General features: G+C 41.5%; 1 long non-coding RNA gene across 1 annotated transcript in view; it reads left to right on the forward strand.

Annotated features, from left to right (window-relative positions):
- Positions 1-13,097: 13,097 nt before the first annotated feature.
- LOC122773233 overlaps positions 13,098-14,320 on the forward strand; it is a 63,901-nt gene continuing 62,678 nt past the window's right edge. The window contains exon 1 of the long non-coding RNA XR_006360868.1: positions 13,098-13,405. This is a non-coding gene — a long non-coding RNA (uncharacterized LOC122773233). The remainder of the gene's footprint in view (positions 13,406-14,320) is intronic.

The raw sequence follows: 14,320 nt of genomic DNA on the forward strand, positions 1-14,320 counted from the left end.
TGTTAACACGTTTTTCTGTGGGGCGACAAAGTCATTGTATCTACGGTAAATTATAATGATAAAACTCACTTGACGTTAATATGCTTCATTGTTCACATTGTTTTCTTTAAAACCAAGCGAAATCTTTCATTTCTAACTAAAGCGTTTGGATTATTAACATCCTGGTTAAGTTTGTTATTACCTGTTAAGTCACACAACTGTGTTTGTTTGACTAAAGACCAAACACCTGGGAACCTGTGGAGCAGAAACGCATGTCCACAAGGTAAACAGGTGTGTTCCCAGGTTGGAGAATGTCCAAAGAAACTAGGATTTACTCCAAATCAACTGATAGGACGTGTGTTTGGTGTGATTAAAGTCAGCATTTACTTGTGTATGGAAAGTATTACTTTTGTGTATTCAGTATTGACGAATCATCAGCACTGACTTCACTGAGACATGGACGCACACTCTCACTGAAAACACGACAGTGGGGACACCTGAAATATCTTAAGAAAACGTTTGTCACTTTATCTCACTGTTGGAAAGCCTTTCCTTGACTTAACTGCTCACTCTCCTTCACCAGAGGCCACAGAGACAAGAGAGATTCTGGCCTCGTGCTGCCTGGTTTGATCATTTATGGGTAACTCTAAAGTATTTCAAACACCAAAGCCACAAAATAATATATATAATAATATTATCTCATATTCTTAAAATATTGTAGACAAAAGTGAGCATAGATTTGATGAGATGAGCCATTTTGTTGTCTACAATGAAAGAGACACAAGTGTTAGAGCAACTATCGAAAATATCCGTGTGTCAGGCAGCTCCTGTGTGATGGCAGCGTGCTGACAGTGTCCGCCTTTGTCTATGTTAAATAAACTCACCTGTTCTTTCTTCACATCGGAAGTTTCCTCCAGCTTCATGTTGGCTGAAACCTGTGGCAAAAACAAGCACGGTTTAGTTTAATAGCCTTTACTTTAATAACCGTCCAAAAGTCTTGAATTAATCTTGAATTGAAAAGTGGGAAAAATGCCACTACTCCCCTTATCCATATGAGGCGTGTATGTCTAAATCATTAAACACTAAATGATACATTTTTCAGTCAATAAAAGAGACCAGAAAATGTGAGTGATGTTCACAACATCTACAGTATACATTTAAATATTTAGTCCAGTCTTGTAACCAAACCAAATCCTTGACAAACATGATGCTGTGGAAAAGGGTGAATTCCTTTGAGTTTTTGTGGATGTGACGACTACACGACCGAGCTGTGACAACAGGAGATGCATATCCCAGAGACTGAATCCACAGAACAATGCAAAGCTGACAAGTTTGGACCCCCGTGTTTGTCTGTCATCCCTGACTGTCCCACCAACGAGACAAAGGAGGGGAATTCTCCACTGAACACACCTGTATGATGTGGTCAATGGATGAGGATGAAAAAAAAAATGCTGTTTGAAAAAGGCTCTATTTACAGAGGAAAACCTCAAGTGTGTGTTTAGTCAATCAGTTTCAAGGGAAACTTTAAAACTACCACTCCTTTTTGCATCAGTTGCATTTGCAGCTCTTTTCTCAGCGGTGTAGAGGAACTGTTGAAAGTTCTCATCTTTACAAACAGAGAGCTGTCAACAACAGAACGTAAAGATGATATCAACTCTTTCAAAACCTTGTACGGGATGTAGGCTTAAGACTTCACATCAGGGCAAAGTGATCATGATTTATTTATTTATGTAAGCAATTTGTTTTAATCAGATTTCACTGATAATCGTGTAGCATTTTCAAGGTCTATCAATCATTACAAGTGCATGTGCATGCATGAATGAAGACGGTATCATTTAGTGCATTGCACTGTGCAAATATTCATGACATCATAGTGACTATTCTAAGCCAAAATGTTGTCTGTTATACCTTTAAAGCAATATTTTATGACTTCAGGAAATAAGGTTACTATTGTTTTTGTTGGGAGTAAATATCCATAGAGCATTTGAACCCATTCAATGATAACAAAATGGAACGAGGGCTGCAAGCAGCAGTGAATGGGCCCACACACCCACCCATGCATGTCAGGGTGTGGAGCGACAGCAATGACCATTGTGTGGCTGCAGAGAGAGGTCACGAAAGCTTCATACCTGTTGCCAGTAGAGGGGCAGAATGACTGGCTTTCACAAGGTAAGTGAAAGAAAAAGATGATGAAAAAGAATAAACAGAGCAGATACAATACAGACTATTGACTTCTTATCAATTCAAGGAAAGTCTGTCACTTCTGTCTGTCAATGTGTTAATTGTATAGCTGTCCAAAGGTGCACTTGACCTTTGTGTTTTCAGCCATATCCTGTTTAAAGCTGTCTCACATTACCAGCACATGTCACTGTTGCCTTGACCTGTCTTGAAATAAAACAAACCACTTCCTGTTTGCGGCGTGGGAATGTCGCCGAGCGACATGAGATCCAAACACTATGCTGAGAAACAGCTGATAGACTTGATCAACACTGAGTGAACTGAGATTAGAATTAAAATCCAGATCATCAGTCACAGTCACGGTGGCCATCCATCAATGCAATGGAAAAGTACGCTGAGTCATTGTTCATTAAACAGTCTCAAACACAAACTTCGAAGAGCAAATATTATTGCATCACATTCTTATTTTTATCAATTCCTCATGGTGACGTTTGGTCTATGGAAAACATTATCAGGAAACAGTCCGGCCCTCTTTATGTAAACAACACTGAGATAAAACGGTGACTGTGAGCCGTTGGTCACCTCAGTCTTCTGCACAACAGCCACGATGGTGATGAAGCTTGCTGTTCTCTCTGCAGCTCTGCCAATGCTGCTGCTGCTGCTGCTGTCTCTGGGGACACTGACTGAAAGTAAGCTTCAGAATCATTTCTAAAATATTCTTTTCTGATGACGTAAATATCACTTTTCTTGTTATTTCTTCTTCAGGTGCAGAACTAGCACCCATTGCCGTGGAGGTGAGGAACAGCATTGAAAATGCTGTTCCGTTGACCTTCTCCACTCATGTGGCTTCCAGAGGGATCCTCATTGGTGCACTGAAGAAACTCATGGACTCCAACACAGACTTCAAGTAAGGTCATAATATCTCAGCTGCCAGTGAGTGTAAAGGTATAGGTGTGACTTCACCACCTGTAGAGTAGGACTAGACATGGCAACCCATGGCTGAGTGGAAGGGAATTGTTCTCGTAAGCGGAGAGCTGCTAGTTCAAATTCCAGGACAGGTCACGGGCCGAGGTGCCCCTGAGCAAGGCACCCACCACACTGGCTGCAGATCAGTGCTGCCTGTGCCCGATTTGAATATGTTCACTGAGGTGGGTGCAGAGGTCAGATTGCACTAATTTAAGTTAAAATTGCAATTTGTGTGTGCAAATAAAGCTGATCATAATTCGAGGACCTGTTTGATGCTGGGGTGAACAGCAGAAATGTCCCAGTATGAGGTGAAAATGTGTTCTGTGAGTCCACACAATGAAAGAATGAACAACACTTTACAACTCAGACTGATATATCTTGTCACATGAGAGAAGTGGCACAGGGGATGATAAGTGAGACCAGACTTGGTCTCACTTATCATCTGTTTACAGGTGTTTTTCATTTGAACCTGATTTAAGTAGATTTTCCCAGTTACCTCTGAATTTGAAGGAAAGGCTCAAACATGTGCTTGCTCCTGCAGGTTCACATACAGGGACGATCCAGACTACGGTCCATACCTGGAGAGTGTGAATGGTTTGGCTGGCGATGACAAACAGCGCACATACTGGGAGCTGTTGGTGGAGACTCCAGATGGCAAAACCATAAGACCTGAAGTTGGTAAGTTCATGATTGCATAGATAGATTATATTCTAAAATGCTGTTAATACCACATGTTAAAGCACATTTTATCCTTAAACTGGAAACTTGGGGAAATCCTGATGGCTCCATTTATGTTTAATTTTGGAGCTGTATTTTAGTCTAGATGTGGAGACCTGGAGACATTTGATCATCAGTCATAACCTGACTACCAGTGGTTTGCAAAAGCACTGTCAACACTTACAGTCAATAAGATTCCACCTCCACCTTGCCTGTTTACACTGTGTATCCAGGTGTGTGTTCGCATGGGTGAAGAAAAAGCTGAAATGCTTGTCAAACCCATTCACGTGGATGTAGGCTGTAAAACATCTGTCAATCTTTCACATCATCAATTAAATGAGATTGTAATTCACTAAATGTATCTTGTCTGCAGGTATTGGTTGTTACATTCCAAGCAAAAATGAGAAAGTCATTCTGAATTTCACAAAGTGGTGACGACATCAGCAGTTGATGAGAACCAACGCTGGACGATAACATGACAACAATTAAAGCACATGCATCTGTGTTTAATTTTACTGACCATATAATCTTAATTAACAGTCTTTCAATTAACTTCTATGTGATTGTGAATGGAAAGAGAAGCAAAAGTTTGTCATTTATAAGATGTCTTGTACCTGCTGATTTATCAATAAAAAAAGGAAAAAGTAACATCCTCACTGAACTCTCCTTTAAACACACCCAGAACTCTGAACCCGCCTTTATTTGTTCTTATTTTTAAAGTTAGTTAGTCTCAGTCAGTCTCCTCTGATTGGCTCTCTACCTTGATGACGTAATCTTAATTGGCTTCACGCACAGCAGCCATTTTGACGTGTGTTAGCAGGAGGAGCGCAGGTGTTACTAATTAATTATTAATTAGGACTCTGCTGGGCTCGTGTGAGTCACGACAGCTGAGCCAACACGCGTTAAATTGAGCTCAAACGTCATTTACGTGATTATTTACACACCTGGTCATTCTGCTGGCTCCCTTCAGCTGGATCTGAAGCCGTGAGTATTATATTTTTGATTTAACTGTTACTTTCTGTCAGGAAAAAAATATGCCAGAATTAGTCAGAAAGGCGAATTTTCTTCTGTAGTCCCTGCAGGAGGTAATACATGTACTGTACACAGAGTACATGTACAAACACAGCCTGTGTCACAGATATGAACTGGTGACACACAACATTTACAGTTTAGTGAAACAATCACCAATTCATATGACACACAGTGTTTTCCTGGTGAGAGAGCAGCCTTGGAAGTTGAAGAAAGTGAAAAACAAGATGGGTTATGTGATTTGCATGATTGACACTTCAGTGAAGTTGGAAAGATTCAAAGGTTTGATATATATATATATATATATATATATATATATATATATATATATATATATCTTCACCATATTACAGTGACTTCACACGTCTCCTGCATATTATCCTACAACATCTATTTGGAAAAGAACACACTTTGTCATCATTTCACAACATTGCAGTGTTGTGTCTCTGACAAATTAGCCTCAGAAGGCAAGGGGCCAATATTTGAGGCTTTCTGTGTGGACAGTGAATATCGGGGCCAGGACTTCTGCATTTGCCATTTACAGTCCAACGAGCTGATATATGATGCACGTTTGTAAAAGCCCTCCATGTGGACCATTTACCGTCAAGCAACTAAAGCCTGCTCACATGTGATTGGTCAAACTAGTAAAATGGAAGACACAAGCCCCAAAGTGTTGTCCACTGCCTATGAGCGTAGGATGTTGAGAGATTTGTGGACAAAAAAGCAGGTCGAGTATCACATTATTTTTGATCTGCAATGAAAACTTTTTATCACTCCTGAATTTTAGATTATTACTCCTGATACTGAAGGGCTAAGGACATACCTTTAGCAGGCTCAAGGTCTCTTTTATACTTTGTGTTCTGTGTCCACAGAGAGCTGGCGTGCATTCCGATTCTATTCAACCTGAAATGAGGCCTCCCCACATTCCATTCCCTCGTTTGTCCTACCTGAACCAAGCACAGTTGACACGTACGCTTACAAATGTTTGGGCTACGCGTGGACAGCAGCATAGAGTCTGCATGTACTGTTGCAGTTGTGTGTGGACGATTAAGGGCCCTTTCACATTTTCCATTGGAAGTTGTGTCTGTATGTATAATTTCAAGAAGCCTGAATACCTTTGCTGGAAGGGAAGAGAGGAGGAGCTGTGAATGCTGCATGACTGCATGAATAAATTCATACCAACATGAGTGTCAACGTCACTATAGCAGTCCATGTGTGTGCACTAGGGCTGCCACAAGATTATTTCTATAATCGACTAGTCACCGATTATTTTTGCTATTAGTTGACGAATCAGTAGTCGGATCATGTGTAAATTGCAGCTTATCGCACCAGCATACAGCTGCACTTATATAACCATCATTAGCTTCCAGCTTTAAGTGTATAAGGTATGTGCTAACTAAAGATAATTAAAGACAATTGAGATGATAGTTCATTCAACTTTTAATGAACTTTGTAGCTTGTAGCAACATTTCTAACATTTTTGTGATAGTGCAAAATAAAATGAAGGCACAACTCGAGGTCGGCTAGCCTTGATACTGTTTGGGCATACAGTAACTTTTCCGGTGACATCACGGCTACCACTACTATACTGTCTTTATTATTGTCTCTTGGCGCACATATGAGCTGCAGTCATTATGTGTGTTTATAACATGCACAGATTCATCCGTCCAATAAGAGTACAAGTGAGTGCAGAACACTCAGGAGCCTCCTCACGCCTAGTTTATGGGAATGATTGGAAACAAACAGGAGAGCATTGGTTTCCAGGGGAAAAAAAAAATCAAAGCAATTATTGGAGAGCAGTTAATCATTGGAGTGTAATAGGGTTCAGCTTTTCAAGCTTTTAAACTAATTTGTGATTGATCACTAATTATCAATGACAGACGCCCCTTCTCTCTTTTTTGCAGAGTGAACACAGCTATAATTTCAAACTGCAGACTGTGTGCTTGTTCTGACAGCTCAATAGGCCTCGAGACATTTGAATAATCATCGTGGCTTTTTTTCAATACAGAAGTTGGCACTTTCCAACAATAAAGCACTTGAAACCCAATATTATCCCCTGGACATAAAGCTAACACTCTGATGACATAAATAAACCTTGTCATCATAATTTTAAAGCAAAAGTCCATATTATACCTTAATCCTCATGGCCAACATCAACTAACCCCAGCTGCACTGTCTCATGTTATTGACTCAGGTGAAGTCAAAATGGTCTGATAACCTTCTCGCTGTAATGACAGAAGTGTCTCTTAATAGAGCACTGATTGATGTCGGCCGTTTGTATGTGAATCGCTCTCCGGCCTCGCCAACAAAAGCATTAACAAAGAGCATCATCAGTGACAATGTATTTATTTTTTTCCAAGGTTGGATCAATTGAAGTGTGGGTTTTGTCTTGGAAATCTATTCACTCGATTCTCGCTCTGCTGCAGGATCCAGACTATAAAGTGGAGCTGGTGTGGTTTTGCTGCTCAGAGCTGCTGTCCCGCTTGAACAGGAGGAATCCGGAGGCCTTCAGCACTTCCTGTTAGACGACATGGAAACGAGCAGGTAGGTCCTCACCACTCCAACTAATAACTGTACTTAGGCTGATGAGAATAAGAAAACACTGTAGTTCTCAGATCATGTAGCATGCCCTCAGACATTTGGACCTCACAGTGCATTTATGATTAGAAAGCTACAGGACAATTTGCAGACCTGTCATTAGATTAGTCGCTGACAGATGTGCCAAGTTAGTTTATATATGTAAATTATCCATATATTTACGTGTTCTATCCTCTTAAAAGTAGTAAAATCAATCCCCCAAACTGAAAAAAGCATGATGATGAAAACAAATGTTAGTCGTAGACCATGACATGCCATCAATAACAATTATTGGGCTGCAGAGGCTAGAATGAGGGTCCTTTGGAAAGAAATGAAAGCCCCTCAGCTATATTATGAAATTATACTGTAGGATAATAAGATTTGTTATTGTATTTTCATTCCAAATCTTAGGATTTGTAGGCATTTGTCATAAAACATGATTTTAAATCACAGCACACAGGAGGTGTTGATCCACTGCTGCCTTCATCACTTCAAAAGTGTTATTTTTGTGACTTTGGTGTTTGAAATTCTCTGTTTGGCACAACCTTACCAAACAAGGCAGTAGCAGACTGACTGATCCTGTGTCTCCATGAGCAAAAAAAGGCTGATTTTCTTTGTGGAGAGTGCTCAATTTACAAACTACAACATGTTCTTAAGATGGTGTACACTTCAGCAGGCATTCATTTTATTAATTGAGCCATTTGTTAAGCGGCTAAATTATCAGAGAGTGAGGGTAGATTCCAGGGATCTCAGCAGGACACTCTCCAGTCAGTGTTCATAATGTGTCCACACATCAAAAACCTGGGAGTACACTGTTCCTGTGTGTACTGCATCCTGTGGACATGACATTCATTTCTGAGGACATATGTTCATATGATGCATATGTGACTGCATCATAAACAGCAAGTGTATCTCCAGCCTTGAAGCATGTAGTCAGTTCAGTGCCGACCTTGCAAGGTTGCTTGTTTATCCTGTTGTGTTCAAAACTAACAGAGTTAACACACCTGAGCTGTGTCAAAGCTGCCTCGCTGCAGTGTCTTGTGGCAAAATCAACTGTCACACCTTTACTACTTTGTTTCAAACGCTGTTCTCTGCTCCATTTGATTTACTCATTTCTTTATACTTTATGTCGCAATATACTTTTCATTGTTAAAAATCAACAAAATTTTTTTTTTTTTCAAAATGTAGATGACAATTTACTTGAAAATGTCTCCCTCAAGCTGTTTCTGTGAGCACTGGTGCTTTGCAACAGCACATAACACTCAGTCAGTGATTGTATTTATTTATTTTACTGACTACGTGTGATCACACCACTAAGGATTTGTGCTTGATATGGATTCGGGACATACCAACTATCACTACCACACAGGAACTGCATTTTCCATAGTCATTCTCTCAATAGACTGCATGTATGCTGATTTTTGTCCAGAGGGTGGTGCTATTGCTGCGTCTATGAATTTACTCCACATGCGCCGGCTGTTTTACAGCCACTGCAAAGCATCAGAGGGAGGCACTGTCTGCAGTCTCGTTTCACAGCCTGCAGCGTGTTTAATCTCTAGTAGTTTGCCTCAAGTCCCTGGACTCACTCAGCGGATTCTGTCCTTTACGCTGCCTCTGCTGATAAGCCCGTATCACACGTCCCGAGAATCAACCCGAGTTGCAGTATTGCATCCTGATTACAGGCGTCTGCTTTGTTATTACTTTAGCTACAAATATTGGCATCGCCGAATCAATGCTTTTGATTGTGAAATCATTTAATTGCTTTATCAATGGGTGAACGTGTGTGGAAGAGGGATTATAACAACAACATTTTTCTTCCACTCACAATTAGTGCAATCTGGATGATGTCATTACTCCCTGCTTGGCTTTTTGCAGATTATCCAGGAGATGTCTCCATAATTGTAGTCCTGAGCTAACTCGTTGTTACAGGTGCGATACTGTCATTTGAAGGGATATCCTACTTTGTCTCTTATATAGTTAGTGATTTTCTAGCCATGACTCGAGGAGCATCTAAGGACGCACAGAATACATTGAAATGACACAAAAGAGTACAGAACACTACAGCTCTCAGTTGCTAGGTGAGAATAAAATATAGTTATTGCTGGGCAACTAATCCTGATTCTGGTTATATTTCCATAATTTAGATTGAGCTCATTGTCAATATAAATTGCTTATTTCACATCTGTGAGTTATGATCACTAGGACGCAGGAAGCAGAATTATGCGAGCATAAAATAACCACATTGCTTAGCTAGTGCCAGTAGTGTCTTATCAGTTTATTGATTGTGAGAATGAGAAAAGGAAACAACTGCCCTGCCACCATTATTGCTTTCCATCACACTCGCATGCACTTAGTGTTGGCTTGCTGCAGTTCACCGTGACACGTCACACATCTGTGTTTGCACACGAGCAGGTGGAGGGACGCTGGCTGGTCAGAGGGGCGGTGGTTGTCAGCAGGGTTAGGGTTGATGGTGGTGCGTCGTGTTTGCCTGACCCATTTCATTTCATCCAAGGCTGGCTGCTGGGGGCTGCACAATGTGGTTGGGACGGGGGGCAGCCAAGCCAGATATAATGACAAGTCTTTGTTGAGAGCCGGGGCTCCCACCAGGATAGGCCCGCACCAAACAATAGCTGAGGTCACAGGTCCTCAGATGCCAGGATGAGAGGGCTAATGAGCTGGGAGCAGCGGGCATGTGTGGTCTGCAGCCACAGCCTCAGATGGTTCTGACATGGCCAAGGCCAATTTGTCTGTTTTGTTCCTGATGTTGCAGCCTCCTGACACAAGTTTCCAAGAGTTAACTGGATGGCCAGAGAGCTGTTTCTCACCAGGAGGCTGGAACTAGAGGTACTTTCAAGGCCAAGAAGGGCCTGATCTTAAGAGACCTTTGGTAAACCCAGCCAAAGTCAATGTGGGTCCATTTAGAAAGAGGGATCAAAGGGCAGTCAGACCTTTTCCAGTATTTACATCAGCACTGGGAACAAACAACAAAAAAACAAGCGTTACATTAAACAGCATTCTTGGTCCAAAAGAGCAGGAATCTTGTAAGAGTTGGATGGAACACATAATTGAATCTGATAACATGTCCACCCTTAGGTATTAAACATTTAACAGAATTGATTACCTTGGTGATACAGTGGGACCACACACAGCTGGATAGGAATATAACTTAGCCTGGGGTCCTGGGTCACATGATTTCTCAGAAGTAAGTGGACCCATGAAGACCTTAGACTTAGATGTCATTCCGTCTGATTGATGTGACTGTTTTCCTTTTTTGTAAATGTTGCCTAATTTAACCTCAGTGTTAGGATAGTTTAGATCTTTGGCTGTCAAAATAATTTAGCAGCTCTTCCATAAATAGACTACTTAAAAGACACACAAATGTAAAAAAAAAAGAAGAGCATCGCATATGTGATTATGATTATTTCAGTCTCTTGCAGTGAATATGGGAGGAGGGGTGACAGTGTTCTCAGTTTTGTTTTTAAATGTTTTTTAGTCTTTTGCATTTAAAGGCTCAGAAGTAGTATCGATACAGAAGCACTGACATGACAAGGGACAGGCTTGGATCGATTGATGGATGGTTCAGTTTTGTACATACGTCGCACTTGATTTTCACGTTTGAGGACTGTGTTCCCCTATTGCTCAAATATTTGCCCATTTCTCTAACATGAGACACAAAGATGCAGAGTTCTGGTAAGAGATGGTAGCAGCCTTGAAGCCTAATTTTCTACCTCAAGTGTGGAGGTACAAACGGATCGACCTTCAGATGTTGTCAGACAACTGCACAGATGATACCTCGGTGGACATTTTTGTCATAGTTAATGTTGTTATTCTGCCTCTGTTTGTGTGAACAGAAGATTCTTTATACACTGTATTATTTTGTCTGAAAACTCTGTAAAGCAAAACTATTGGACCTGAGTGAGGGAGCATTCGTGCGTATACAGTAACAGCAGCACAGGAACAGGATTGGGCTAGCAGTGTAATTTATGAAACTTTTCGTGGGCACTTTGTTTTTAGTCATACTCCAATTTTACTGTTGCCTCCATCTGTCTTGACATAAAACAAGACAGAACAAAGTTCTTGTGCACAGTGTGGTACATGTAACGGCACCAGGTGACACAGGATCTGAACACAGCTATACTGAGAAACATAGAAAGAGTCATGTGGAGCTAATGGCCTTAATTATTATTGTGCAAACTCATTTGACAATGGTTTGAATATAATAGACATTTGTATTTAAAGGTTATACAGCTTCAAATCAGTACTGACATTATCTCTGAAGGACGCTTGACTGTGACTCCGTCAAGCTTGACCGCTCTGTCTGCCCTTTTGTTTGACTTAGCAGCTTCCAATTTTGATCTCTTGCCACTCGCCATCACTCTCATCAAACCCTGCGACCGAGACAAATGCGGCTCTGGCTTATCCACTGCTGACTTTGACTTCTCATTTTCATATTGACCCGCTGTTTCCCATGACCTCTGCCCTCTCAGGGTCGAGCCTCCAGCCGTCTGGACCTCTTCCTCCTTGACCTAGACCCGATGGCCGTTCTTTGGACGGCCCAGATGGATTGCTGTGTGCTCAGGGTGGCTACACATTTACATTGTTGTCTTAACACACAGCATCCAAGACGCTCCAGGTCTAAGCAGCTGCTCTGCCTGCAGAATTATTTTTGTTTGTTATAATCATTTTTAAATTTAGAAAGGCTTTTTGTTATTTCAAAGCACCATTTCATTTTAGATGCCATTTATGATGTTTCCTTTCACTGACGGGGGACAGTACCACTGTCAGGGTAACTGACTGTGCCTGTACCTCTGTCTGTCACCATCTGAACCTGTTGCCGTGATTGCAGAGCCTGGGTTTGATACACAGTGTCCTGATAGTGTGCTGGGGAGAATCTGGGTCAGCGCTGGGAGCCTGAGATAGCACAGACATGAGGCTGACGAGGGTGACGTCACACAAGCCAGAGGAACAAAGCTTAGATGTACCGCTTTAGCTTTCACTCTGTCACTGTGTGGAACGGTGGAATGAGTAATACGACACAACGGAGTCCAGCTCAGACGTACTTTACATAGTGTCATCCGTGTAATATGTAATCAAATATTCTATCTTGCTCAAGCAGAATTAATGCAGGGAATTGTTCACATGAAAAACTGATTGCCTTGTTTTTTTACACTGACATAATTTAGGAACAAATCATAAATTTGACTCCACTGACATCAATCTAAATTGCACACTTACTTGGTTGAGTGTTTGCAGCAAACCAGCTATTTTTATTTTTTGAAAGTTTGTCAGCAGAATATTTCATACTTTTAAAAAAACTGCATTGCAGTGTATGTTTTTTTTTTTTCCCCCCCTCATTGCTGTTGGATTTAGGTCCGAGCAGCTTTTCTAGTCCCTGCTGTACTGAGACCTGTAATGAGGGGGGTGAAGGGAGAACAGGGGAGGGAGGGGGAACACAGAACAAGAGAGGAAGTGAGTCTTCATTACAAAGTGTGCGTCTGGGTTGTGGGCATGCCCAGTAGAGTTTGCCTTGCAGCCTGAAATCCAGCCTCTAAATTTGAACAGGAGGGAGACAAGGTGACTGTTGCTGCTCTCTCTCTCTCCATAATGTTCTTTTTTTCTCCTCCTCTTCCTGTTCGTGTGTGTGTGTTTTGTTTTTCTTCTTTTTTTTTTTTCTGGCAAATGGAAGAGCAAGAGGAGGTGCAGATTTCAGCTAGTGAAAAATACAAGATGAAGTAAAGAGAAGAAGAAAAGAAGGAGGAGAGGGAAAAGGCAAGAGAGAAAGACTTCTCCCCCATCTCCCTCTTCCTCACCCTCATCCCCTTCTCTGCCAATGACTTTTACCTCAGAAACAGCGGCGGGACCAACTTCAAAAGGCGGTCAGGAGGGAACTGGAGTGTGAAATCTGAGAGCAACAGCAAGATGAGAGGCTGACCGGCGCTCTGTTTGCTGTTCTGAGCAGGTCAGTGGCCAGGAAACACCAAACAAATCACTTTTCTGTCTTTCACTTTTGTCTGCCTCTAAACTCTGGTTTTGTGAGTGGATATGATCCTTTTACATCTGCTTGTTCTGTGACCAAACAGGGAAAAAAAGTGTTGTGTTGTGTGTGTGCATGCGTTTGCTGGCGTAGAATTGTGTAACAACACTGACCGAGAGTGAATGAGACGCTGTACATCATCTCCTCTGAGCGCCAGCCGACTGTTGGCACCCACAATAGAAGGGAAAGCGCTGAAACTCCAGCTGCTCCCATCATATGGAAAGTGTTCTGTTGATCAGCTGTTCACGTGTGTGTGTGTGTGTGTGTGTGTGTGTGTGTGTGTGTGTGTGTGAGGCAGAAGGAGCTCGGCGAATGCTGACACGTGGTTACGATGAGTGAGAAATCATGGAGACACTCTGGTTGTTCACTTTTACTCGTGTGTGTGTGTGTGTGTGTGTGTGTGGTTTAAGGAATGTGACAGAGTCACAAACCTATGAGTCAATATAGAGTTTTTTTAAATGCACTGAATCCATAATCTTATGTCATTTATTCTCATAAAGTCAATTGGCAATCTAATACTACTATTTCCAAATGGTTTATAGTTATTCTTTTGTTTGTTGTTTTTAAGCAGACAATGGCAGAACGGTTGTTATTGATGACAATTTTATATAAAACCTGTCATACAGCTCACCTGTCTGTGTCTGGCCCCCCCGAGGGCTCGTCCCATTAGCCGTCCCAGCTTGCTTCGCCACTGTCAATGAAGTGTCAGCAGTGTCCTCCCAGAAGACTGTGTTTTTGACAGGTTTATTATTCCTGAGCTGTGTGAGGGACACCACCGACAATACAGGAAAAGAAGAATGGGTTGTGCATCACATGTTGTTGTTGTTGTTAGGCTCAAAG

Source organism: Solea senegalensis, linkage group LG8 (genome assembly GCF_019176455.1).
Source record: "Solea senegalensis isolate Sse05_10M linkage group LG8, IFAPA_SoseM_1, whole genome shotgun sequence".
In the NCBI taxonomy this organism is placed as follows: Eukaryota; Metazoa; Chordata; class Actinopteri; order Pleuronectiformes; family Soleidae; genus Solea; species Solea senegalensis.